The sequence below is a fragment of the Rhinolophus sinicus genome, linkage group LG15 (genome assembly GCF_036562045.2).
Source record: "Rhinolophus sinicus isolate RSC01 linkage group LG15, ASM3656204v1, whole genome shotgun sequence".
NCBI classification, from domain to species: Eukaryota; Metazoa; Chordata; class Mammalia; order Chiroptera; family Rhinolophidae; genus Rhinolophus; species Rhinolophus sinicus.
Window position 1 is genome coordinate 30,182,790 of NC_133764.1, and position 27,354 is coordinate 30,210,143.

Below are 27,354 nucleotides of genomic sequence, written 5' to 3' on the forward strand. Positions count from 1 at the left end.
GCACAGTTCCTAGGAGCCACAGGACAGACAACCGTGGCTTGGATGTTCACATATGAATGGCATTTCACTCTTCCACATGGAAATGGCACAGAAACACACCACTAAGGCCCCTACGTGTTATGTAGGAATGATAAAACAAAGTTAGACTGCTTCTGGATCTTCACAGATTGATTTCTAGATTTAGAAGACTTCCTTCCCTACCACTAACTCTTATTCCCCATAACATTACTTTAGAAATCTGTGAATTTCCAGAAGATTCAATGGGTATTGATATTGCATAAGCACACAATCATAGCCAAGAACTGAATACTTGCTGTTCCTTCTTGCCGGAAAGGCGCTGAAAGCGTGTAGTGCAAGCTGTGACACAGCCCTTGAGGATGGAAAGAAATGGACAGAAATGAAGCTTCTCCCGAAGACACACAGTGAGAAAGCACAATCAAGCCTCCCGTAGGAGCGCACAGCTCTCCTTCACGTCTGCAAAGGCTGCATTATCATAACGCTACAAAGTGCCAAAGAGAATTGTTTTAATAAACAGGGTTTTACTGCTCCAAAAAAATCCTGAACACAAGCACTTGATTCTATTAGCTAAAGTGCGCGGCAGTGAGAGAAGGGCTCACAGTGGAATGGAACAGCATGCTGGTCTTTGAAAAACTGACATCGCCAGCACTTAAAAGATTGAATTCTTAAACACATTCAGCTGCAGAGAGCCTCTCCCAGGCTAATTAGAGATAGCCATGTAAGATTCTGAAACTGGAAGTGTGCTTTAAATATTTTTACTGCATAATATGATTGGGATTCTCAACTGGGGGTGGGCCATTCAGGTAACCCGTGGTAATTATCGCGGATTACCTGGGAAGAACACCCCCAGGAGGCAGTAAAAGCCTCAGTAACAGCCTACTTTAAAGTACACACGGTGACCAGAACCGGCAGGTGGCATCCTTAGGGGACTGTCTTCTGAGTCAGGTGAACAGTTATTGTATGTAAATGGTGCTTCTAAAGATAAATGAAACACATCCACTACCCTGTTTCCCCGAAAATAAGACCTCACCGGACAATCAGCTCTCATGCGTCTTTTGGAGCAAAAATTAATATGACCCAGTATTACATTACATTACATTACATTACATTACATTACATTACATTACATTATAAAGACCCGGTCTTATATTATTTTTTCGCTCCAAAAGACACATGAGAGCAGATTGTCCGGTTAGGTCTTATTTTCAGGGAAACACAGTAAGTCTTTCTTACTCATAGCATTCCATAATATTAATTTGACCAGTAAATCCTTTGTTTATAAAGATAAATTTTAGTCTACTCTCTGTGATTTATCAAATTTTCAAACCTGTCAATGTCAAATAATCAAAGATTTCCAAATACAGAATCATAAAAATATGAAGCACAGCTATTTACTATGGTGCATAAAAAGTTGCATCAGTCTGGAATCTGGGCAAAACAGAAAGTATGAACTTGGTAACTAGAGGGACAAAATCCACTCCGCTCCCTGGGTGGATGCCATTATCTCGGTATCATTAGTAAAATGAAATTTCACTGTAATTCGTCAACACTTTTGCCAACAGAGTCCAGAATGCTAACGATACCTCTCTCCCTGCAATAACACTGTGTCGTCAAGTGAACTTAGAGCACTACCTTACCTGTGTTTGCTCAGTGAATTTTAAGATTGCTATCAATGATCCAACCACCATTGTTTAAATCTAGTATCACAGTATAAAAAAATGACTTGACATGGGATTTCTTATCTCCCGTATTTCATGACGCTGTAAATAGCTAAGAGAACTCTTATGCCATCTTCGGTGTGGACCTCTCTACTGAGGTTTATTGCACAGCGCCCGAACGTTGATGGAATCATCACTGCCTTTGAGTCATTGGAAACTGGAAATTAACATCCCTTTATGGCTTTCCTTTAACTTTCTTACGCGTTTACCATGCACTTGTCTAACAACTCTGCATCTTTATTGCAGGTTTACTCCAGGCTCTCGGTGACAGGGACGTCATTGTATGAATGAAACAGACAAAATCCCTGCCTCGGGCACTGACCTTCTAATTCGTGATACATCAAACAATTATAAACTGAGTTCTTCTGAACTCTTGAAACCCAGAATTCAACTTCCAGAGTCCCAGAACTAGATCCACAAGGCAAAAAGTAAGATGAATTATAAGTGAAAGGTAGAAGAAACAGGAGTTTTAGAAATTCCTAAATGGCCAACAGATATATGAAATGGCCAATGGATATGTGACAAGATGCTCAACTTCACCAGCTATTAGGGAAATGCAAACCAAAACCACACAATTAGACACCAGGCTGAAAACCACTCCATATCTAAATTGTGACACATTGATACAAACTGACAATAAAGGTAAGTGGTCAAAGCGAAAAGGGACTGCGCCTTACGTCCAGATGGACCCTGAAACCTGAAATATTCCAACACCACACTCCTTTCGTTAGAAGAGCCTATGAACTTCAGTGACAAATTTCCCCCAAATGTCAGAGTTTCTTTTTATTTATTTCTCTCTCTCTAAATTACTCAACCAAATCCTTTCGGTCTCACTTCTCTCTTGCTGAATAAAAGCAGAAGGTGGTTTGCATGTGGACTCAGAGCAGAAAAGCAATAGAACGAGCTCTTCTGGCACCTGCGGCAAAATGTATCGTGTAGTAACGTTTTGACTGTACCCGTCAGACATTCATCTACCCTCTTAGCACCTCAGAGTATTGCCATTTCGGTACAAAATTAACACATTATCAATAAGCTATTCAAAATGCCAATCCTTCCTTTTGTCAGGGTTAATTTCTCCCTGTAAAGATGATTTCAAAACTCCAGAAAGGGGACGAATGCAGGACACCACATCATTGAATTCCAGAATTTTGGGCCCAAACGGACCATCAATTTGACTATCTTCTTGATCCAGAACTGGCCTCGAATGATAAAGGCTTGTCAAAGACCTATAAACATAACTCTTCCCTCTCACTGTAACTAGTCCGTATTTTCCACCAAATTTAGGCAAAGCTGATGCTTCAGTCTTCAGGAACAAAGAGCCCCCAAACAAAAAGGTCAGTTTCTTTATTCACTCAACAAATACTGACTGGGGACTTATGTTCACTGTGTCTCCACAGCTCAGCACATGATGGGCACAGGTGGGACACATGCTTTGAAGACTTGCCCCATCATCTCCCAGGATTTCTACATCAGTCTCCAAGACTTGATTACACGAGGCTCCTTTGCAAGTAGGGAGTGTTCTCTCAGGGCTTTCGGAACTCCTTAATTCACAGAAATCTGCGAGCCACTCCCATCTTCCCCAGCAAGGCATGCCCATCCTTCGATCCCTCTGCCCCTCCTTCCAAATGGGAGGACATGGCTTCCCTCGAAGACAGTGAAGTTCAAGCTCACCAAAGTCTACAGAAGTGTGCCGAGCTGTCTGCACGGTCCACAGAGAGGCCTGGACTCACACGTGGCTAATGTGGGGAACAGAAAGTGTGTGCACTCTAAGGTAACTGTGGGTCAATGTGTTTGCATTCCTACCTAGCATGGGAATTCGAGTGAAAATAAAAGAGCGAAGTAGTATTTTTTTTTTTAAATCCCAGCCGCACACATCCTGGGGACCGTGAGACATAGAGGACGCCCCAGGCTTCAATTGATTTTTGTTTTTGTTTTGCCACGAACACAGCAATTTTTAAATGGGAATTCAGTAGAGGAATATATACTTCTATCAGGACAAGTCATGTTTTTCACCTTCCACCATCTGAGAGGCAGCCACGCCAAAGACCAAGAGTCGAGCCTGAGTCATAAGTAACAGACAGCTGTCGCTTCGCAGCCACCCTGGAGGCAGTGGGCCCTCCTCACCTTGGGCGGTATGCAGTTAAAAGGTCAGAGTTCCAGGACCTCTTTGGTAACTGCGACACCTGGTTGGTGGGGATCACAAACGGACAAACCACAGTGGGGGTTATGGCACCCCACAGGGCAGTCCCTGGGAGCCCTGGACGGAAGGCAGCAGGGTAAGCAGGCTGGGGAGTCAGGCTGCTGGGGACCAATTGCCGGCACCTTCTACTCCAGGACTGCGGCTTAGTTACCCTTTCTGTTATATGTTCCTCGTCTGTAACGAGGGGACGAGTGCCCACTTAGGATTGCCGAGCGCGTTGAATGACAATCTATACAAAACACCACATAAGTATTCACCAGCCGTTGTCATAACTATGGTCAGTCCCTGAAAAGACTCAAAGGAGTCTGGGCAGGCCACTACGGACACGGGTGAAGCACTGGTATATCCTACCCTGCACGTCAGCCCACAGCTGCCGGCCACACCACTGCTGTCCCCAGGCCCCCAGCCGCCTCCACCCGTGTGAACTTCCTGTCCCTTTTCCCATTTCTCCTTCGCTGCCCCTGTGCTGGTCCATCAAGGGCAAATTGTGCTCCACTGTCTGCACAGCCCATGCCCCTCCGCTCTCCTTGGTGTCTGCTCTCACCTGTCAGGACTGTGGCTGCCCATCCTACAGGGGTCCAGGACCACACTGCCCAAGGGCTGGTCACCTGCAGCCTCCAGCCTTGGTCGCCCACCTCTGTAAGAGCAAGTAACAATGGTACTGGCTCTTTCATGATGGGAGACTTTGGAAATATTTACAGATAATTAAGAAAAGCCCACATCGAGGGAGAGTTCTCATCCAGCATCTGTTCATTCATTTAACCAACATTTGGGGAACACTCACGCTGTGCCAGGTGTGTATCTAGGATTCCCAAGGAGCCAGGACATGGGAATGCACGCAATCTCAAAGTGCAGGTGGCTTGTCACTTAGAGCAATCAGGCAAAGTCCCTGCCACCCAACCTGCATAGAAACCACCTGAGCCCAGGCATTTTGAGGTGGGGCGTGGCCAGAAAACTTACAATTTTTATTGTCTATGAAGATGAACCTAACATCAATGTAAGGAAATTTTTAGAAACAAAGAAGAATTCTTTAAAAATGCTCTTAGAAATCTGGCAGTTTGGTTTTAAAACCTCTGGCCTCTGACAGAGGTATTCCTGAATGAATAGCTTAGACACTCAGGGTTACTACCTGTGGGCCAAAAGTTAATCATTTATAGCTGAGCAAGTGTAGGTAAACTGCCACTTTACAGCAAGCTTCTAATCTCTTATGGATCACTGTGAAAATTACAAAGGACAGTCTCTTAAAATGTAAGCCAACTCAGAACCCACCTCCCGCTAATCAGACATACTCTTCTTCGAGGGAGAAAATTCTTTTCTAGCTCGCTATTTTCTAAATTTTGTTAAATGACAAAATTTAAATTGAATGACAACATCTTTTATCTCAATCATGGTTAAATATATTATATTGCTGGACTTCACTATGAAATACAGATCAGTTAGAAAAAAAAAAGTTTAAATTACTGATTATAAAAGTAATCCCAGCCCATTTTAGAAAATTTTGGAAATGTATAAGGTTATAAAGAAAAAAATTATGCCAGCACCCAGAGATAAATGTTATCAAGTTGGTATGTTTCCTTCCCATCTTTTTTTTCCCTTGGGTATATACATATATATTTCCTTTGTAGTCTCTTTATAGACATTTGTACCCTGCCATTTTTAAAAATAGTAATTATGTGACTAGTCTTTAAAGACAATGTTCAGTAGATTCATACTATGTCACAATGTAATAAAACAGTCTCCTATGTTTTCTATTTTCTTTAGGACAACGGCTGGTCTGAACAACGCCTGGTTTCAGCAAACTGTAACATCTGCTGGAATCGCATTGTCAGCCATCAAAAGAAACCAAGCAGAATTGGCAGCAAAGACTGTAAGACAGTAGGAAAGTTGGCAAGCTGGTTGTATGACTTAAGAAATGCGAAAACATCCCTGGCTATGTCCATGTGTATCATGGGAAGGGTACGGGGTGGTGTATTTTGATGAAATTATGCACCCGAAACATAAAACACATCTGGATGTTCCGCAGCTAAAATAGGTAAGGAACGCTTATTGGAAGAAAATCTCTGACAAATGCCCAAGTCAGAACAACCGTGATTTGTCAGTCACTTTTAAGTAAAAGTGGTGTTCCATGAGAAAAGCAGTTAGTTTAGTTGATAACTCAATTTTGCCCAAGTTTTTTTGTTTAAAGCAACCATCCATCCACAGTCAGCCGTCACTTTAATGGACTTCCCATTTTGTCATAAAGACTATGAAAAAAAAAAAAAAAAAAGGAACTCAAGAGTTAAGGCTTAATAAAAGTAATCATTTTTATTGCTTCATCAAGGAAATTCTTAAATGGAAAATTTTACAATGCTAGTACAGCGCAGTGTCACCGCCGCGGCTCAGGTCTAAGAGAACCAGAGGTTTTGCCTACAATTGCTTCTGCACCATCACACAGTGATGTCAACACCACCAAACGGCAAACAGCATCTCAGTGTAAAATCATGAAAACAAGTTGACCTTCCAGGCCCTCTGAAGCACCTTGTAGACCTCCGGGGATCCACAGACCACATTCTGAGGACCACTGGCCCAGAGGGCAGTAAAGGGACAACAGGATGGCTTTAGACTTTTCATTTTTACAGTAAGTACATAAATAATCTCTAAATGCGTAAGCGTGTCAAAAAAAAGCAAGCTTTGTTCTTTTTAAAGGATTTAAGGATTCTCAAACAAACAATAATCAAACAGAGAAAATACTAATTCTACACAAAGATCGGCTCACTTTGGCTGAGTGGTGGAAGCGTCTCTAAGCCAAAAGAAGAGAAAACCCTCAGTCCTGTAAAGCCCACATCTGAGGAAGTCCTTTGCTGTTCAAGTTCAAGAGTTCAACTACTTAAGAATTGCAATGAATTGGAACGGAATTTACACAACCATTCTCAGAAACCAAGAATAACAATATATCACTTTTTTAAAAGTCCAAAATGCAGTTTTCTCATATTAGGGTATCTACTTAACAGTGTGAGCAACTGTAAACTATCCTTTAAACCAGGAAAATGAATAACAGTACAGTTTTTGGTGATAATGTATCAGAGACTAGCCATTTCTGAGTCTCCATTTGCAAATTCACTTATGAGTTGTTAAATTATACTGGGGGGGTCTTTTTGCAATGCTTGCAATATACATGGTATATAAAAATTCCTCATATAAAGAAAAAGCATCCTCAAACAATAATGGGGATATATGGTTTTTCGTAATAATAAAAAAAATCCCTCTTGATAACTCCTACAAAATTCAAGTTTGTCAAAGCAGAAATCCATAATTTTGTATATTATGAACATCTGAGGAAGGAACTAAGGAGATGCTGACCGGTTGTCACATTCACTCCAGCCTGACATAGCACCTGGCAAACAGGCAGGAATCCAGCTAGTATCTGCTGGTTGAACAAATGAATAAAAGAATGAATGAACATAGTAGATGATGGTAGATAGAAGAAGGATCTGCCAACTGAATCTGATTTCTATCTGGACCTTTCAAAATACTGAAGACTTCTGATTTCATCTATTTAAAAAGGACTGGAGGGCTTAGGATATCTAAATACTGAGCTATTCTCAAATATTTAATTTTTGAGATACAATTTCTCAGAGTCCCGGTATGTCTAAGAGAGTGAGAAGATACATTGCATAAGGATATTGGATATATTAATGCAAGGAAGAAGCCTTTGGTTTCCTAAGCTTTCCCTTCCCTAGAAAAGTTCATAACCTTGATCATAAAATATGATTCATCAACGGAATGAACACTGCACACAGGATACCAAGCCAACGAGGGAAGGAGAAAGACACATATGGTACCCCCAAGACCTAGTGGAAACAGCCAAGATTTTCAACAAGTGAAGCAGAGGAGAAAGGGAAGACAAATCCCTGACACCTTTTTTACCCTTCTCCCCCACCCCGTCCCTCATTTCATGAGTGTTCAGTATTTCATGAGTGCACCTCAAAATGCTTTCTAAACTTCCTCCAGCCATCACTTATAAGTGGTAACCAAAAGCTTCCAAAAAATTAAGGTTTTCTGGTAACTGTCAAATAGTCTACCAAAAATGCTCAACTTTCCCCAAACAAACCAGCTAACAGCAGCAAGTATACTGGTTTGTCCTTCATCTTCTCTTTCTCTGCCCTAATCCCTACTGACAGTAACGTCAATATTTTCATTAAAAATGGTGGGAGTAAGATGCACACAAATTTTTTAAAAAACCAGATCAACCAAAAAATGCCAAGGTAGGTAACAAGCGATGGGTGCGGACATCGCCACTGGACGGGCACACCCCAACTCACATACGGCGCTTTAGCAACCGAGCTGGATTTTAAATCATTGATTCAAATGATTGCTTGGCGTAGATTAAATGTATTCTCTTTTTACAAACTGTTTTCAAAGTTCTGGTTATGATATTAAAATGTTTGACAACCTTCAGACTACAATGTTGCTCTAAAATGCAGTGATTTCAATGAATCATACCATTACAAAGGTATTAAACAATCAATGTAATATAAACACATTCTCATGGCTAGAGGGTCTTCTTAAACCCCAAATAATCAGATTGAAATTCTTTTCTTTCCATATATATATACATATTTCTTTTTTTCTTTTGCCCTAATTTCAGTTTATCTGCAAATAACATGTCGTGGAACCACAGTTGCCTTTGACAGTCTATGTTGATTAGAGCATATTTTCCAGTAAATCTTTCTCATGCTGTACACCATCCATCTACCCAAAAGAGGAACAGAAAGTGAATTAGTGTCAAAACCAATTTTTATAATGTGTAATTGAGTGTAACCTTCTTGGAGTCATGAGTGGTTCAAACAACAAATTACACCAATGCTCAAACCCTTATCCAGTCCATTTCAAAACAATGAATTTCAGCTTTCAAAATAATGATTTTGAACTGCTTATCCATTTTCTATTTCTAACAAACACATAAAAGTGTATACCGACGTTAAACACACACTTTGAATGCTGCTTGGAATGTTCAGGAGTAAACGTCTTAATCCTTGCATGTTAAGAAATGGTAAAATTCTGTCAATATACTGTAAAGTACAACACTTTTGCTAATGTGCTAATTTAATTGTAAAGGAAGTGGAAACAAATTTTTTTACAAGAAATGCAAAATAGTTTTCAGAGTAGCGGAATCACACAAAGTTATATTGTATCTCAGTTTAACAATTTCTGGGACATACGTATTTAGGTCCAAATAAATAGATATTGTGGATAAAACATATCAAAAGACGATGAAAGATCACAACTCATCAATTTCACTCATACTTCAACCGCATGCCAACTGCACAAGCACAAAATTAGTTTCACTGGATCCATACAATGAGGTAAAACATTAACACTCAGACTTTCATTTTCAAAGCAAAGAAGACTGTTTAGAGGTCACATGGAAAAGACTTTCCGAGTCTTCTACAGGTGAAGTTGCCAAGAATTCACAGTCAGAAGCAGACCGTGAGCTCCCTGCACAGGAGTGATAAAACCCTGCACGGAGTTCCCAGTCGTTTTGCATCCACAGAGAGTGCGGGGGATGGGAAACCAGTTGCAAAGAGTAAAGGCAGATGGTCTTTATTTTGACCTCCTTGGTGTCAGCCTCCAACCAACTACAGAAATCAGTCCAAATGATGGAATGCATGTCTTCAATTTTAAGTTTCAACTGGCAGATTCATACCTAACCTCAGCACAACAGAATCACATCTACCACCATCTTCTCATATGACACTGGAAAACCCAGAAAAGCTCTACAATGCTTCGGGAAGCTGCCTGGGCAGCATTTTCTGCCCTGCCACAGACTCCTGGCAAGAGAAGCTGCATATTTTCCAGGCATTGATATAGAAAGTGATAATTAGCCACCTGGGAACCAATTCGATTTTGGATGCCAACCATCCCCTTAGGTGACCCAGACAAGTCGTTTGTTCATGGAGTGTTGTCAGTATCTGTATACAATGGAGATATTTTTACAAAGTAGAAAAAACCTGCGAGTTTCCAGTGAAGCTCTTTCTAGCCAGTCATCCTAGGAAACAGACTAACCCTGTAAAGAAATCGCATTTTTAATTCAAAGCTTTCTTTTTTCCTTAATGGGAGATCTGTAGTCAAAACAAACAAGAAATCAACGTGCAGGCACACCTCGTTTTATTGTGCTCCGCTTTACTGCACTTCACAGATGCTTTTCGTTTTTGTTTGTTGTTTGTTTTAACAAATTGAAGGCAAGGCCCTCCACCAGCAAACGCGATCACAACGTGCTTTCTTGTGGTGGTCTGGAACCGAACCTGCAATATCTTTGAGGTCTGCCTGTATTGAAACCCAGACGCAAATCTCTGTTATCCTGTTCTCTTATACATCTGTAGTAAGTAAGAGGTTTTGGGGTGTTTGGCAACCCATCTAAAGGGCTGCTGCCAGCTGTCATCCCTCAGCCCACTGACTCTATGCATGACAGAGCAAACTGGGGCAGGCATTCAACTCTGACAGCTGCCTGGGACAAAAAGGGAAGGAAGCCACTTTTTTTTTATTTGGTAAAGAGGTAAGAATAATGCATTCCGTTCTTCCTCCACTCCAACCATAATAATGGTCCACAGGAAGCCCCTGAAACCCACTAATGGGAACACAGCACAGAAAACCTGGCAGAGCCCAGCAAAGCATATTCTCCTACCCAAATACTTTACTTTTTCAAGTAAAAAGAAAAAAAATTGCTAATGAAGACCGCAGTTAGCCATCTGCCAAGAATTTTCAACTTTCTCCCATTCAGGCATTAGTACCTATTGGAAAGGATTAATTTTACATGCAAAGGAGCAGGGGTTGAATTATTGGATTACAAACCCTTAGAGAAATATGCATCATCTACCAGGAACTTCTAAATTTACATTTTAAAACCAACTAAATCTTTAAATGTCTACTCTAATTGTGAAATTCAAATAGCAATTACACAGAGGCTTTTTTTTCCCTATTACTAATGAATATGCAGTAACAGAATACTGATGCTAGAAGATCTGGTGGTGACACTAAATATACGGAGACATTTTCCATGTGAAGCAGCAGCTGCACCTGATCCAGAAAGCGTCATGAGAGAAGTGGATGGTCCACAAGTGAATCCAAAGGAAACAGTAACACAGCTCTTCATCGCTGTCTAGGGCCCACTTCAGGCAAATCAGAAGCGAGCAGCAAAAGCAGGGGCTTGGGTGATGCCCCCTGAGGGACCGTGCGGTGGCCAGCGATGAAAGCCTCCAGGCCCTGCACGCAGTTCCTGGCTCTCACACCTGCCTCATGCAAATCTCTGGGACATGTGCGTCGTGTGCCCTCTTGGCAAAATGAACCAAGACCATCCATGAGGAGACTGTCTTGCTCATCTCCGCCTCCCCTCCTGACTAGAGAGAAAGGGATAGGCTGAAATTCCAGGAAGATTCCAGAGTTTCAATGGCAAGCAAGAAGGCCTTCCAAGCTCTGTAGTATTGGGGTAGTGATAACAAGATAAACAGGTTTCCGCAATTCTTGAACGTTACCGTTGCTGAGGCCCAACTTGCAGCTAGCCTCCTGCAGCCTGGGAATAGTGACCTGCCAAAAATAAATAAGACCAAGAGAACTTAAAGCACAGAGATACTGAGACGATGACACAATCGCCCGTGGCACATTGGGCAGTGTGATGCTGCAGGGCACTGTCAAAGGAAGTCTTTCATGTTTTCCCTGGACGAGTCAAGAACAGGAAGTTCCTACGTTGCCTGCTTGAATATTTGAAAGATGATGATGTTCTACAGGCAGAGGAGATTTTCTGCAGAGGCTTTACCAGCAGGAGAAAAGTGAAAACTACCAACACATATTTCCTGGGCATCTCAGTGCAAGGTCCTCGGCTGAATACTGCAGATGAGTCCGTTAATATCCATTCCTTTCCTCCCAGGCCCCCAGCATGTGAGTGCATGGAACAGAGAATGGGGGGGCGAAGGGTGAATAACAAGTTGGGTGCTCGCCTGCAGCCTTGCTTCCTGAGACAGAAAACCAACAGCCCGCTGACAGTGAACTACCCTGTTCCTCCAGCATCGTGAGGGGTACGCAGCTCTGGGAAAGCCACATCGGTCCTTAAACCATAAAACATAAGCAAAGAACTCTCCTCTGGAATCTGCCTCCCTTTCTATGTGAATAAATGAAATTCAACAATCTGAGCAATAAATAAAATAATAATAAGGGAATCTGCTGGATCTCCTGAAAATTAATACTTACTGATTGAAATTTATAATGCCCCCTATCTCTGTGCATTACAGTTAAACCTCTGATTTCTTTTAATAACATCATTATTGAAAAACTAGCATTATGCTGCAAAGCTCTATTACTTGAATTGCTCATAAATGGATTTAAGGCCGCTGCTGAGTTCTCTGAAAGGCTGTATTGTGTGCACTCTCTCTCTCTCACCGAGAGCATTCATAAAGATAGTCCTACTTCTCCATGTGCCCTCCTACAAAGAACCGGGTATTTATACCTAGAAAACTTTCATTCAAATTGCTTTAATGGATTCTAAGTAAAACACAACTCGCAGGGATTCATTTTTCCATTTGATTGGCTAAGGATTTGAATGATAGCTCTCAGGGTAAATTCATAAATAAACAGTGCTAGCATCTTACTTGGGAGCTATAATGCAGCAGGGGATTCAGATTTCCACCTGCCCGTTGCTGAAGTGCTCCCACAGCAAGCACTGCATCATAGAGCTGTGCAGGTGTGGATGGAGTGGTAGGTAAATCATCTGACATAGACATCCCCTTACCTTCCCCACAAAATCAAGGCCAGGAATAACATCTCTGTAGGCTGGAATGGAATGCACACATGTTTCAGAGCACACAATAAGCCTCTTTGTATTTAAAACGTGTAATAATAAACTACATTGCCAGGATTTCAATATGTTGCCAGCCTAAGATTTCTCAGCGCAAGTCACCAATAAAAATGTAATGCATGCGACTGTTTAAGTCACTACACTGTTAAGAAAACCCCAGTAGGTTCTTGATACAACCCTGTTCAAGTAACAGTGCCATGTGCCCAATGACAGCTCAAATGTTGAGAGTAAGGAAATCAATCCACAAATATGAACCAAAGGATGTATCACCATGCACAGCAGGAGAAAGCGAAAGCGCTGTTTCAGCACAGAGTATAAAAGCAGGACAGGCAGAAAGGCGGGGTTTGAGCTGATGAAAATGAAGTCACGAATTATCACAAAAATTATCCTTCAAGCATCTTTCTTCAGTACCATGTCCATCACTAGGAGCTTTTCTCTATCCAATTCTGTCCATTACCCTTAAATGTCTTTCCCGTAGGATGAAATTTTTCATCTTTAATCTCCTTTTAAAAAGGAAAAAAATACTGATTTCACAACCATTTCAGCCCACCCTCTTCAGCATCTTCTAGAACCTGGCTCTATTAGTCATTCTTTCTTTACCCTAAATCTTCAACTTCTCCTTTAAAACCCGGAGACATTTTCAGTGTTGTGGTTAAGAGTGAGATCTAAACACATTGTAAGAGACTGGGCTTTTTATTGCCTGTGTCACCTGGAGCCACTTAATTCCTCAGTGTTCCCATCTGTAAATTGGGAATAGCCTCTACATCTCATGTACTTGTGTTAAATGAGCTCATTCATGCCCAGCTGTTGAACACGGTAGACACAGAGCAAGCCCCCTACAATGTTAGCCATTTTAATTATTAGTGACCTCTTCCCCTCCACTAAAGCATGCTCGAGTCTCTCCCATCCAAAAACAACAACAACAAAAAACAACAACACTTCCCTGACTTCTTTTCTTTCCCTCTGCTCTTTCTAGCTAAGCTTCTTGAAAGAGTCCTCTACACACATGGTCTCTACTTCCTCCCTCAACATCTAACTGAAATTAGCTGTCCACAACCACAAAGCTCTGAAAACTGCTTGGGCAAAGGTCCAGATGACTCCGTCTTTGCATTTCTAACCTCTTTTGCTGCATCTGAAGTAGATGACCACTCATTCTGGAACCTTCCTATTTCTTAGCCCCTGTGACACTTCTCCCTCTTGGTTCATCCCTCCAGCTCCTTCAACAGAGGGTCTGGCTTGAGGCCCACTGCTCTCGCTGCCCTGTATCCTACCTGGGGGCTGCCTAAGCCACTTGCGTAGTTTTAGTCCCTGTGTATATCTAATGGGTCCCAAGAAGGCACCTCCCTCCTTCCCTGACACCCTAAGGGGTGTGAGGTCAACCTGTGGTTGCTTATACATCTCATCAAACTTTTCCTCATAGATGTAAACAAATCTTAAAGTATCATTTGAGATTTACCTCCTTTTACTGCTGTGCTTCTCAAAGGGAGGATGTTTAAAACACCTATATGCGAGTATATCTGAATGCTTGGCTGCACAAGAATATTCGACATTTTTCTTAAGTTTGTAACTACATGGAGTTCTCCTTTCTTATTTAGTGCAAACATTCACTCCTGCAAATATTGCCCACCTCCCTTTGTTGCCTCACTTATCTCTTCCTACAAAATGTGGCTTCTTCTCGTCAGTCCCTTGAGGGCAAGAACTGTGCCCTGCTCATCTCTGTAGTCTCAATTGGCACACAGAACTCAATATTTGCAGGAGTGAATGTTTGCACTAAATAAGAAAGGAGAACTCCATGTAGTTACATACTTAAGAAAAATGTCGAATATTCTTGTGCAGCCAAGCATTCAGATATACTCGCATATAGGTGTTTTGAAAATCTTCCCTTTGAGAAGCACAGCAGTAAAAGTAGGTAAATCTCAAATGATACTTTAAGATTTGTTTACATCTATGAGGAAAAGTTTGATGTGATGTATAAGCAACCACAGGTTGACCTCACACCCCTTAGGATGGTACCATCAAAACAAACAAACAAATGAAAAAAAAACAAACCAGAAAATAACAAGTGTTGGTGAGGATGTGAAGAAAGTGCAACCCTTGTGCACTGTTTGGGGGATTGTAAAATGGTGCAACTGCTATGGAAAAGAGTACAAAATTTACTCAAAAAATGACAAATACTACCATCTGATCCAGCACTCCCAATTCTGGGTGTGTATCCAAAAGCATTGAAAGCAGGGTCTCAAAGACATATTTGCACATTTGTGTTCTCAGCAGCGCTGTTCACAATAGCCGAGAGGTGGAAGCAAGCCAAGGGTCCGTCAATGGATGCACAGATAAACGAAAGGTAGAGTATGTACCCAACAGAGTATTAGTCGACCGTAAAAAAGAAATTCTGATGTCTCTAACAAGGACAAACCTTGGGGACATTATTCTAAGTGAAATAAGCCAGTTCCCACCCCCCCCCAAAAAAATGGACAGATACTGTGATTCACTCACATGTGGTAACTAAAGGAGTCCAATTCACAGAAACAAAGTGAATGGTGGTTGCCGGGGCGATGGGGAGGGAGGCGTGGGGAGTTATGGGTAATGGGTACAGCTTCTCAGTCTTGCAGGATGGCAGAGTTCTGGAGATCTGCTTCACAGCAAGGTGAAGATGCCCAACACAGCTGAACTGGACACTTAAAAATGGTTAAGATGCTAAATTTTGTTAGGTGTGTTTACCACGAAAAAAAACAAAAAACTGCAGACTGAAAATTGGACAAATTCAAAGAGAACATCCAACAATTTCATTTACTGCTTCATAGGAATTATGATTTGGGGGGGCTTGTGATAGTTATATTTTCTCATAAAAATCATAAGAAAATTCCACACAACCATACGAAAATGCTGACACCTGGTTCCGCATGCCCAGAGCTGCCTTCCCCTGTGCTTTCCACAGCCAAGCTGCCCATATAGTTCATCTCTAAATTGGATCTTCATTTACATGAGAAAATGCAGAACCAGTAAATACAAAAATTGAGCATTAAATAAAATTAAGTCTCTGGAAAGAGCACAAGTTTGATTTTTAAAGTGAACATAACTCTGCATAGTGCACTGAAATCTCGGGGAGCTTTTAACAGCAGCAGGACTCTAACTGCGTAACCTTATTTCAAATGAGTAGATGGAATTATGCTATAATTTTACTTATTAAAAGAACAAATGAGTAGCATAACGCCACCCACCTCCCCATCATCCACCTGCATTAACTACATGTGCTTCTGATTCTTCCTTCCTGGTTCTCCTGAACACTGACCACCATCCTCCAAATTGGGGAAAAGTTCTGTCTTGCTGCCTCATTGATTAAAACGAGCTAGTACTGTGTTTCCCCGAAAATAAGACCTACCCGGACAATCAGCTCTAATGTGTCTTTGGGAGCAAAAATTAATATAAGACCTGGTCTTATTTTACTATAAGACCGGGTCTTGTATAATATAATATAATATAATATAATATAATATAATATAATATAATATAATATAATACAATACAATACAATACAATACAATATAATATCATAAGTATAATATAATAAATATAATATAATATGATTAATATAATATAATATAATATACTGGGTCTTATATTAATTTTTGCTCCAAAAGACGCATTAGAGCTGATGGTCCAGCCAGGCCTTATTTTCGGGGAAACGGGGTACATCAGTCCCCTACAACTCCAACAGCTACTCATGGAACTTTTCTGCCCCTTCTTACTTCTCTCCACACCCAAATGCCTTCCTCCCTCTAACCAGCTCTTCTTCCCCACTTATCTTTTCCATTTATTTAATCTTCCAAATTAACTAGCATCAACTGATATTTCTCCTGAGACATCTCAAATCCACCTGAGCCACTATTCACTTGAAAAGTGTGATTGGGTTACAAAGCTGCTACACAACCACCCACCTTGTTTCCTCGGTTTCCCTCTGTGGGTATAAAAATCGTGGCTGCGTGTGGCAGTGAGACTGTCTGAGCTGGAATCGCCATGGGCTTGAGGGCCAGTCTGGTTTTCATCTCTGCTTCACTTCCTTCCGGTGACCCAGGACACTGGGCTTGGACTCTGCACGTGGGCTGCCAAGTCAGTTCAGTCCCCCGCTCTGCCCATCCCTGGCTCCATGATTCCAAGGAATTTACCTAACCACTGTGAGCTTCAACTGTCTCATCAATAACATGACACAAATAACAGCACTTGCCATATATGTTGTCGTAAGGCGTAATCATGAAACGGAAGTGCTGAGGTTCAGGGCCTGGTACGGAGTAACTGAAAAAAGATCAGTGACAGTAGATACCAGATCCCTTAAGGCAGGAAATACAATGGCTGTAATCCTTTGGAGTTTAAACAATGTCACAGAGCATTTTTCTGCAGAGCTCCTGCCCTCTGCAGGGGCCACGGAAAATGTGGCAGAGTTCAGGAGTCAGACTGTAGTGGTGTCTTCAGGATACAGCCATGAACACTGCATCGCCGATAATGAAACATTCAAGAATCACCCCTCATGAGTGGCTCGTGCTGTCCCTGTGTCGTATTACTGATTGCACACGGTAATGGTACCACAAAACTCTTGAGTACCTCGACACATTCAAATCTTCAGTATAAGGAGTTACCAGTCACAAACCTCATACTGACCATAGCTTACTTAAAAAATGATAGTAAAGCAAAGAAAACCACCTGTGACCCATGGATTGCCCAGCTATGCCTCAGAAAGATATTTGGTCCTTATCAATCAAGGACAAGCGTTCCAAAAGACAGGCTAAGAAGAAAAATAGAAAAAGTGTCTCTAAATGCATTATGTTTTATTTTAAAATCTTGCATCAAAATGACATGCCTATCATCTATCAATTTAATAAATTCCCTTATCATTTAAATCCCAGTAGGGGCTGGACTGTGGGGGAAAAAGCACACAAACAAGTGCAGGTAAGAATGTAAACTCGAGCTATGTTTTTGGAAGGTAATTTGGCAGCATATATCAAAAGCCCTAAAAAATGTCTATAATGTTTAATCTGGTAATTTCACTTCTAGCAATTTATACAGTAATAATAAATACAAACATTTATGTAGAAGAATGTTCATCCCTGCATTACTTACAATAAAAATGGAAAACAATAGAGGGTCAATTAAAAGTTAAATCAATGATAGAACATTCCATAAGGTAGAATATGCAGCCATTATTTAATACAAGAAAATACTTACGATATATCAAGTATAAAAGAGCTAGAAACTGCACAAATTACATTGTAAAATAAATGTCTAGAAGTACAGGAAAACAAATTATGGTTTATTCTTTTGTCCTTTTCAAATTGGCTCCAAAGAACATATACCTTTAAATATAAAGGTAGGCAAAGGTGATTTGTAAAATCTGTTGGCCTTTTATTTGCAAGTATTTTCTCCCACTCCTTTTTATCCCACAACCCTAGTTTTCATACACACACAACACTCTTCATCGATGTTTCCCCAAGACCTCCTTCACAAACTGACTCCAAACCATTCCTTGATTTGCAGCTGAACCAGAAAAACTCAGAAGGAAATTTTAACGCAATCTGACAAACAGTATTTCACCCAGCTAAAAGGCTCTGAGTAGGCGGGAGGAGAATTATACTTAGTAACCTTCTCCTTGTTTAAGTTTAAAGTTAATAGCTACAATAGTCAATAAAATAACAGTTTAAACCTGTACTGAAATAATGCTAAAAATAGTCCCGCTGCCTGTGCCAGTGACTTTTCTCAGTGGGAGACCTTTCCGGTCAAACATGAAGGTGGGTGGAATTCCTTGCCATCATTAACAGGTGGAAAAAAAGGAAATGACACCACCAATTTCCTGCACACAAATGAGCTCTCTGACAAAACGTGGCCCCTGGAAGCCCCACAGCTTTGTCAAGGATGGCAGCGCTCCCCACGTCACCTCCCATAAGACTGCGTCATCTCTCATCGCCTGCCTGCGGGGCTTCCCGTCCCAGTGCCCAGAGCGAGGCTTCTAAAGAAAGAAAAGCAAAGCCAGCTGTTTTAACCAGCTGAAGATGAATAATGTACCATGATGTGCAGGCTTATTGGCAACAAACAAAACACAAAACAGATGAGTTGTAGGGACTATTCCTCGTCCTTAGGTGGTGGGACACTGCTTAGAAGATGCCCACCCAAACTAAAGTGGCCCTGCACCACCGCCCCCAGCACTCGCGAAGCCTTCACTATCCAAAGCCACTGGCCATAAACACCTGAGTCCTTGAGATGCGTTCAAGTCCAAATGGAGATGTGTTCTAGGTGTAAAATACACACCAGATTTAGAAGACTTGATGCAAAAAAAAAAAAAAAAAAAAAAAAAAAAAATAAGTGCAAAAATGTTGATAATTCTTTTATTGATGACATGTTGTAACATTATAGATATACCGGATTAAATGAAATACATTAAAATTAGTTTCACTTTTCCTTTTACTTCTTTTAACGCGCTACTAGAAAATTTGAAACTGCACGTGGCTTGCATTGTATCTCTATTGGACAGAGCTGCTCTCAGCCATCAAATTGTCTTACTTGCTCTAGAGTGTGCCTCACCATCTGAACTGACCCTGCTTACTTATGGGGTTGACGTTCCTAGGGGTCCCCACCCTCAGAAGCTCCATGAGAGCCGGACTCAGCTCTTTTGTCCCCTGCTAACTACTCAGCACTTTGAACCTAGGGTGTGCGCCCCACACCACAGAAAGGGACGGACCAGACCAGCAGGTCTCGGGCTGACCCCACGCAGGCCAGCTCGTCTCCTAACCTCACGCTTCGAGTGTGCATTATTCCTTGAGAATTCATCCTCGCTGTCTAACTGCTCCCTGCACACCCACGCATGTCCAAGGATGGGCTGGCGCTGGGTGTGAGATGAGCATCCAATTCCAACCCTGGCTCAGGAATTCCGAGCTTAGCCATGTCATAGCTTCTGTGGACCTCTGCTTTCAGGAAGCTAAAACTAATTTTGTTCCTGTAAAACGCTAACCCCAAATCCCCCCACAAAGGGCCCAGTCTCCCCTGGTGTGAAACATGCCCTCTGTGGGGGCTCCATGTCCTCCTCAGGCCGCCCCCCTGCAGACATCGATCTGCCACTGCAAAGTCTCGTCCTACACATCGGCCATGCTCGTCTCCTCTGTTCTAAAGCCCAGCAGTGTGAGGGGGCAGGTCACTCACGCCTGGACTAGACGCCCCCTGCCTGGAGGGGTCCCAGGCAGCCCCCACAGCTGACGCTTGACAGCTGCACACCTGCTACTCAGTGCTGAGGGCCCTGGAGGTCAGCAGGCCGAGGTCCTGACCCACACTCTACCCCACACTCGGCACAAAGCCTCTAGCTGAGGCTGCGGCAGGAAACGCTGGGCCCCTTCCTGTGCATCGGAGCGACTCCAGCTCTGTCCAAGGGGGTGGGTTAGTTTGTTTTCTATTTGGGTTTTTTGGTTGTTGGTGGTGGTGGCGGTGGCGGGGGTTTGTCCTCTACTGAACCGAGACAATTACAAATTGGTTTGGGTGATAACGCAGATTGTGTGTGTCTGGGAGAAACTCACTGATAAAGTATGAAGGCTGGTGCCTGAGACCCAGAGAAGCTTCCACACCTGGAATGAATGCAATAACCAGATGCCAGGGTTGTCCTAGGTTGTGCTCTGTCATTACCCACATTTCTCCATTCTCTGCATCTTCCACATAACTTATCCCACTGAAAAAAAATCACCTCTTACAATGCTTCATCTTACTCAGAAAGAGGTTTGAAAAGTCAAAACCAAGGTTTGCTAAGGGTGACCTCCACGACTTCTCATGGTTCCCTGTGTACCGGACACCCACTGCTCCCTGTTTGCAATTACCTCCATGTCACACAAGCTGTCGTTATTCCCACTCCAAACCAAAACTGAGTATTTTCCGTCATTTTCCTTCTATGTAGCCAATGAAAAGCCTAACAGCCTGGAAGTGCCTTTCGCTCACTGGTAAGGGTGTGGGCTGTTTGCTCGCCTCTGGCATGGCACTCGAGATTTCAAGTGCATACAGTTGCCCCAAAGCGCTTCAGAGGTGGTCTTTCAGCCTCAAGGACACATTTTCAGATGTAGCAAAACCCTCTGGGAAATGGCAGAAACAGCTGAAGTTCTGATGACTTGGAAGGGCCTACACTGCCTTTCATTTATGGATGTATAGAATTCTTAAGTGTAATTACAAAATCAAGTCAGTGCTATCATTAAGATGCACCAGTCGGATTTGCCCGTGGCTGTAAGTCACTGCGCTCTCACAGGCACTTCGCACAGAAAGGGGAGCCCAGCTGACTCAACACGTCGCTGGTCTACACATCCCCCTCTGCACATCAGTAAACCTACTAGTAAATGCAAGCAAAATTAAAGGCACTTCTTCAATGACAGCCCCTGAGAGGCTAAGGAAATAATAAGTGTGGTTATTACCAAACCACAGAGGACTCATAAATGCAAGAGGCTCCACATATGGCAAAGCTGAATGAGTTTTCCAAGGAGACAGGAAGCTCTTTTTCTGAAAGATTGTACCTCTTCCCCATTAAAATTTCAGACATGGATACTGCAAAGTGGTGTCTAAGCACATGGTTCAGCTAGATGTTAGCTTCTCAGTGAAACTTCCTAATTGCGCCCATTTTTTTAAAAAGGAATTTTCCCCACTCTGTGCTCCCAAAGCTCTATGTATGCTCCTCAGAAGGCACTTCCTAATGGCGTGAGACTGAAATGCTTAGAGGTAGGTGGACTGCCTCCACATCTGCAGCCTCCTTTCACGTGATCTGGCAGAACTGTGCGTATGCATGTGTGTACGTGTGTGTACGTGTACATGTGTATGTGTGTGTGTACGTGCGTGTATGTGTATATGTGTGTATGTGTATATGTCGACAGAAGAGCTGCATGGATAGGGCAGGCATGCCAAACTGTTAAGAGTCAGTTGACACAGGTGAGAGGGATACAAATGTTCACTGCATTGTTACCGCAAATGTTCTGTCAGTTTGAAAGTTTAAAAAAAAAAAAGTTTAAAGTGAAACAACATAGTAGGAGCTCAGTCACTGGTTGTTGAATAAAGAACTGTTGCACTTTTTGATGATAAAATCGCCATTTAGTGATTGTGCAAGAAGGACTATGGGGATCTTTTTTTGAGCCAGCAAACAGCGAAACTCCCTTTACCCGGCACCATGGCAGACACGGGAGATGAAACGATGAACCAGCCTTTGTTCTGACCCCAGGGACCATCCGTCCACTGGGAGAAGCAATGACCACCAGGGATGCCCCAGGCGCTCTGATGGAGGCAAGTAGGAGGTGCTGTATAAGGAGGGAGGAAGGAAACACACATCTTCTCTCGGAGGAAAAGGAGGGAGCCATTGGGACTCCAAGGAACACATCACAACCAAGCAGTATTTGTGCGGTAAGTGAACGAGCCAAAGCTGAACAGCGCCTCAAAGCATCCAACAGTCTGTCCGTGCGTGGGGACAGGGTGAAACACAAGCCAAAACAGAAGGGCTAGTCTGTGTTCTCCCCACGGCTCTGAAAGCTCCATCCCAGGACCCCACCACTCAGGTGACAGACATGAAGCCACGAGCCGCCAAGGTTCCCGGCCAACACGGTGGAGAATGGGAAACGCCTGCAGGTTCTCCTTGGGACTTTTGATACCCTGATGAAAGGCTGGCTGAAGATGAGTCCACTTGGTCTGTTAAATGGGAAATCCCTTTTCACTCCAAGCATAGATTCCACCAGAAGTGCTCAGGAGGGTCTGATTTCATCTCCAAAACACTTGGAGGTCGCCCATTTTCCTCCGCTGTGAAGATCTGCTTCCTCAGCTTCGTGTGCGAACAGCCCCCCAAAATTTCCCAGGCCTTTTGATTGATCCTTGGGACAGAGGTGAGACGACCTCCCTTCGCAAAGCTGCGGTGGGGGAGCAGCTTGGAGGCTCGTGGCTGCCCGTCCCCTTAGAGAATACGCTCCGGCTGGCTTTGCCAGCTGTGCTTCAAGTTTCAAACAATGGAGAAGCCCACAGAAGCCTCTGTAAAAATCCTTTTGGGGACCCCAACACGGGTCATCTGAACAAAAAGTGGCTAAGGTATGACTTTCACGGGACCAAAGGTGGGATTTGTCACCAGGAGCGATAACTGCAGGGAAATTCTACAATCAAGCTTCACAGCATTTCCCTCCATCCTCCACCACGTCACTGCAGGTGCTGTGGACGATTGCACATCTGCGGGAATTTGGCTGTTTTTACCCCAAGATAAAAAGCGGTGATCTGAAACAAAAAGCTGAGTGGGAGTCGACTGTATGTTCTTCCTTTCTCTCCCGTTTGGCACTTTGTTGGCTCAGGGATATTGCTTTTGAAAATTATTCCTTACAAGCCAATTTTGGCTCTGGTAGCCAAAGGAGACCAGGAATGCACAACTATTAACACGGACGTCTGTATCACGATCGTCAGCCTCCCAGAACACAGGAGAGACACATTACACATCTTGCAAAAGGGCCACCCTTCATGATTTTATGTTGTTCCAAGCAATTTGTTTTCACTTGGTTTATTTACAAATCGATAAACCATTGTTTGTGTGCAGTTTACATGAGTGAACTCCTTACATCTCTGACTTTCTACAGAAGAACATCAAGGCTGTATGTTAAAAGGAAACTTTAGGGTCAGCAACCTTCAACCCATGTTGATTAGGTGACCACTTTCAAGCCAATCGGCTTGATCACCAAAGGTTATCCTTTGCATCTTGGCAGGATGGACAAAGAAATAGTCCCATATTTCAACTAGGACCAGAGCATTGCAAAGCACACCAGTTTTGCCAGACCCCTGCCCTGTCAACCACCCTGGCTCAGCATGGCGACGACATCATGATGCTGGCAGGCCCTGCGTTGGGGAGGAGCCAGGGGCAGGCAGCCGGCAGGTGGGGGGCTGGGGCCCTGGGTATGAGTGCCAGCACAGCAGGCTCCCTGCGTGGGTCAGTGGAGGCTCTGGGTCTGAGGGGCTGTGCTGTGAGCGGGCGGCCCAGCTCCCCCCTCCACCTCTGCTGCTGTGTTTGGGTGGAAGATGGTGCTGGGTGGATGGAAATCCTGATGAGTCTCCAAATTTGCCTCCATCTCTTGTACCATGGGCACCAAGGCCTCGGCAGTTGAGAAGAGAATTGGTCCAGAACAGTTTCCAGTCAATGAGCACTACTTTGGTTTAGTGCTCAATTTGATGAATAGCTACTACTGCAATTCAGTTCTTCAAGCACTTTAGTTTTGTTGTCCATTTTGGGGGAAAGTTCTAGCATACAAGAGGCAACCTAGGAAGGAGGAGAACCTTCTGGCATGCTTAGCACATCTGTTCCATAGCATCGCCACTCAGAAGAAAAAGTTTGGAGTAATAGCTCCCAAAAAGCTTCTAAAAAGATGATGGGAAACAAAAACGAACTTTTTGACAACTACACGCATCAAGACGCCCATGGATTCTTAAAGTGCCTACTAAATACAACTGCTGATATTTTACAAAGAAAGAGAAAGCAGGAAAAACAAAATGGCCATCGACCTAATGGTAACATTGCCAGTGAAAATAACAGCACATCAGACCCAACGTGGGATCATGAGATTGTTCAGGGAACATTAACTAATGAAACTAGAGGTCTTACTTGTGAAACTATAGCAGCAAAGATGAAGATTTTTCAGACTTTTCTATTGACGTGGAACAAAACATCAATCACTCACTGCTTAAGAGGTTTTAGCAACACAGAAACTCTATGCAGTGAATACAAATATTACTGTGGAGAATGTCACAGCAAAGAGGAAGCACACAAATGAATGAAAGTTTAAAAACTGCCCATGATTCCAGCTCTACACCTGAAGAGGTTTAAATATATGGATCAACTTCATCGACACACACAACTTTCTTACCACGTAGTTTTTCCTTTAGAACTTTGTCTCTTTAACACTTAAGGCGCTGTCACCAATCCTGACAGTGTATGCAGAGGGCGCCAAAACAACGTAGACACATTTTAAGAAAGGAAAACTGTATTAAAATTGTAATTCTCCATATATACCGATAACAAAAGATGAATACAAGTCACATTTACAAGAGGTGCTCAAAGTGGTTACCATCAGCATCCAGACACTTCTGATTACGACAAACTACTGCTGGAGCAACGTGTCCACTTGTAGACATTTTTTTGGCACCCCTGGTATGTGGTGCCACTGTGGAGCACGGTGGAAGTGGTCCCAATCAAGGCCATTATATTGCAATAGTTAAGAATCATGGTTTTGGGTTATTTGATGACAATATTGTAGGGGAAAAAATCGACGCACAAGCTATTGAATTCCACAGGTTGACATCGAACATCTCAAGGAAATCTGAATCCGGTTACATCCTTTTCTGTCAATTTCAGGACTGAGGGGGGACAGTGATGAAGAGCTTTCTATCTCATTTCTTCTCTGGCTCTTCTGAAAAGGATCAAGCACTGACTTTTTCCAAGAAAAGAGAAATGCAGAAAGCTCAGGGGGCAGTAGCACACTTTGCACACAAAAAAGCAAAGACTACGGATTAACAGCTTTTCCTATCACCGTAGCTGATTTGTTTGCTCGGGTATTATGCTGTCTCTGCAGTTCCACACAACAAGAAAGTGAAATCAGAGCCAGCAGCTCCTCTTGTAAAACAGCCTTCTAGTAATTGACATGCATTTGCTCTTTATTAATTGCACCAATAATGATTTAAACTCCTTGGGGGTGCAGCAGAAAGAGGAGGAATCTGTGCTAGGCGGTACTGATAATTTAATGGGATGATATTGAACATACTGCACCAATTTGCCTGGGTCGAACTGTGTATAGAAAGAATGTTTGGTGGTCTTTTCCAGTGTAAACCAAAAATGCTTTGGGCTCAACACTTTGCATTTGCCTTCCTGATGTAATAAATAAATAAGTAAAGAAATAAATAAAAATACTAGAATCCAGTGTCACAAAGACAAATGTTTTGCTTCTCTGAAGCAGCTTATAATAATATATAGTAGAGTGGTACCTCGGTTTTCAAACGTCTCTGTTGACAAATATTTCTGTTTACAAACACGGTAAACCCGGAAGTAAATGCTTCAGTTTTCGAACACACCCCCGAAGTCGAACATGTCACGTGGCTTCCGCTGAGTGCAAGATCCTGAGGCCTAGCTGTCGGCTGTTTTCCAACGTTTCAGAACTTGAACGGTCTTCCAGAACAGATTACGTTCGAAAACCGAGGTACCACTGTATATGTATATGTAGGGAACAATTGGTCAAAAGTGGCTTTTTGTTTCCTCAAGGGGAAAGACTGGCTTTGTAATTATATTTTCCTTATTTTACTTAAAACTGGTAGAGTCTAAGTATTGTATAAAATACCCATGATTCTGTCAGTAAATGTGACCATATTTTTACTACGTTTTGTCAGCTTAACTAGTCCTTTTGTTTCTATTTTTAAGGTGGTTTTAAACTCTATTTTAAATCAGAAAGATGCCTTAAGAAAAATTGCAATGAGAGGAAGTAAATATTTTTTTTAAGGAGGAACTGCTATCTGCAGCTAAATATTTGTCCTTTTGTTACATTTTATAAGTCAGTTACTTCATTCAGCTTTAATTTAGTAAAATAAGAAACTATAAAAAACTCCCTATGAGTGCTGGTATACCAGTCTTTAGAATTCTTAAATACTCTAATGTTTCAAGTTGGGGCCATGTTTGGAAGACTCATGTCATAGCAATTATGTTATTTTCAAGTGTCATTCTTTACCTTGGAAAGAAGCAATCCATTCATCATAACCCCAGCAGCCTGGGTAGCTAGCTCAAAACCCCTTTGAATATCAAATTTTAATGAAGTAGATCAGGAATACATAAGCTAGTCCTCTTGTCCCCTCCACGTTTACAAAGCTTACTGGAAGAGTGTTTGAAAATTCAAGTTTATGTTTGTTAGGACTCCTGTTGGGAGTTTAAGAAGAAATATATGTAATGTGTGTAAATTATCGCAGTTGACGCTTTTCCATGCGTAAGTTCTCTGACAGTGGCCAAAAGCCACTTGCAGAAAATAATTGAATATTTATTCAGAATAATAGCAATCAGGTCGTGGATGTTCTTTATTAAAGTCTTTCCAGGCAACCTTTTGAATTGCTGTGATTTTCTCAACTTATTTTACTAATACTGCTGAATATGAAAAACAAACAAACAAGAATGTTTTTGTCTGCTATTATTAACATTTATTACTGTATTTTTCAGCTCAGGAAATAACTTCACCTAGTCATTCTGTGAACATGTGTTAAACAGGGTCACTTAGCTAACTGGACTGTTTAAGAGATGTGCTGGGAGAAAACCATGACGTATTCTGACAAAGTGCTTTGTAAGGTATCGTTTCTGAAGCCAGGGTAACCTGGCTGGAGTTGTTCTGTACAAATTACATAGCCTGCCTGATCTACCGACATAGCACATACATCACCACCAAGAATGTGGGAAGATCATAGCAATGGAACTGGATGCATGTTTTACTTTGAGGGCTTAAACCAAACTGTCTTGGAATCTGAAGCTGTGTTTTTGCAGCTTTCAGTCGCGAGAAGGCGAGCAAAGTGAAGCTGAGTCAGACCACAGCACATACAGGAAAGAT

General features: G+C 42.4%; 1 protein-coding gene and 1 pseudogene across 1 annotated transcript in view; one reads left to right on the forward strand and one right to left on the reverse strand.

Moving 5' to 3' along the window:
• PRKCA (protein kinase C alpha) overlaps positions 1 to 27,354 on the reverse strand; it is a 383,486-nt gene that overhangs the window by 286,864 nt on the left and 69,268 nt on the right. The gene's annotated exons all lie outside the window — the stretch shown is intronic.
• On the forward strand, positions 23,843 to 25,139 carry LOC109448024 (ubiquitin carboxyl-terminal hydrolase 12; annotated as a pseudogene).